General features: G+C 49.2%; 1 long non-coding RNA gene across 1 annotated transcript in view; it reads right to left on the bottom strand.

Annotated features, from left to right (window-relative positions):
• The window catches only part of LOC115030896, a 7993-nt gene that overhangs the window by 426 nt on the left and 6021 nt on the right, over positions 1-1546 (bottom strand). The window lies entirely within an intron of this gene.

Below are 1546 nucleotides of genomic sequence, written 5' to 3'. Positions count from 1 at the left end.
GGGGGGGGCGGGGGGGGCGGGGGGGGGGAGCTTCAGGAAACATACCACCTCAGTTTTCTAGGGCTGGGAGCCTGAAGTCATGGCACTGCGGGGCTGGTTCGTTCTAAGGCTGAATCTATTCCAATCCTCTCTGGGCTTCTGGTGCCTCTGCTATAGGTTGGTTGAACACCAAGTTCTATAAGTTGATCGACACACCAAGTTCTCCCTTGGTCCTTGCCTCAGTTTCCCCTTCTGTGCTTGTCTGTCTCATGGTCCACAAATGCCCTGCTTATCCGGCTGGACACGAGTAGTACGCGATTGGTGCCCAGTTTGATGACCTCATCTTAACGTGACCATCTACTAAGACTCAATTTCCAAATAAGGTCACAAGAATGGGGGGAATAGGAGCCCTGTCTACCTTTCACTATACAACATCGGCCGATGCACTTCAGGTTCTTTACACATGTTTGGTGTGCAAAAAACTTAAGTGAATTAGGGGCTCAGAGCATTGTGGTTTATGGTGTGGGATCTGGGGACAACAGGGGGTGGGAGGGGGATAAGCCGAGTGGGAGTGAATGCTTGAAATTGTCAAAGAATACATTGAAAGTTCTTTATGTGGGGAGAGATGGTCCAGTGGTTAACAGCACTTCGTGCTTTCGCTTTTCCAGAGGACCTGGGTTCAATTCCCAGCACCCTCATGGTGGTTCACAGTCCTCCTTAACTCCAGATCCAGTGCATCTAAAAGCTTCTTTTGGCTTCTGTGGGCACGGTACCCACGTACTGCACTGTACACACAAACTTCACAGGTAAAACACCCACACAAAATAAAAAGAAAGAAATATTCCAGGCAAATGTAGGAGGCTGGGAGACAGGTAAGTGTGCAAAGCGTTAGCCACAAGCAAATGTGAAGCCTGAGTCTAATCCCCAGGATCCATCGTGACAAGCTGAGCTCGTGGCTGGGCATGGTGTCACACACCTTTAATCCCAGCGCTCAGGAGACAGAGGCAGGTGGATCTCTGTGAGTTTGAAGCCAGCCTGGTCTACAGAGTAAGTTCCAGGACAGCCAGAGCTACATCATAGAGATGCCCTGCCTCAAAACAAAAAACAAGCATACAGCCCCCCCCCTCACCCACACACACACACATGCCTGTAATCCTCAGGATTGAGAAGGCAGAGACAGAAGGATCCCTTAGGCTCACTGGCCAGCCAGTTTAGCCTAATCCTCCTGCCCCAGGTCCCAGGACAAGATCTCTGTCTCAAAAAACAAAGTGAATTGCTCCTGAGGCTGCCTGGGGTTGACAACTGTTGTCCAAGCAAACTCACAGACTTGCACGCACCAGGACTTGTATGGACATGCACACGTATACATACACACCAAGAATGGAAACAATTATACCTTAAAAGGAAGTGAACCATCTTGACTGGTGTTAATATGTCTTTCTTTGCTAAGGACCTAACATGCCCAGAGCTTTCGGAAGTGGTTGAGATTTTTTGACTTACTTTGTGACATTAAAAAAGTAAATAAACAGCTGGGCGTGGTGGCGCACGCCTTTAATCCCAGCACTCG

The sequence above is a fragment of the Mus caroli genome, chromosome 4 (genome assembly GCF_900094665.2).
Source record: "Mus caroli chromosome 4, CAROLI_EIJ_v1.1, whole genome shotgun sequence".
In the NCBI taxonomy this organism is placed as follows: Eukaryota; Metazoa; Chordata; class Mammalia; order Rodentia; family Muridae; genus Mus; species Mus caroli.
This window is presented reverse-complemented; position numbering and strand designations above follow the sequence as displayed.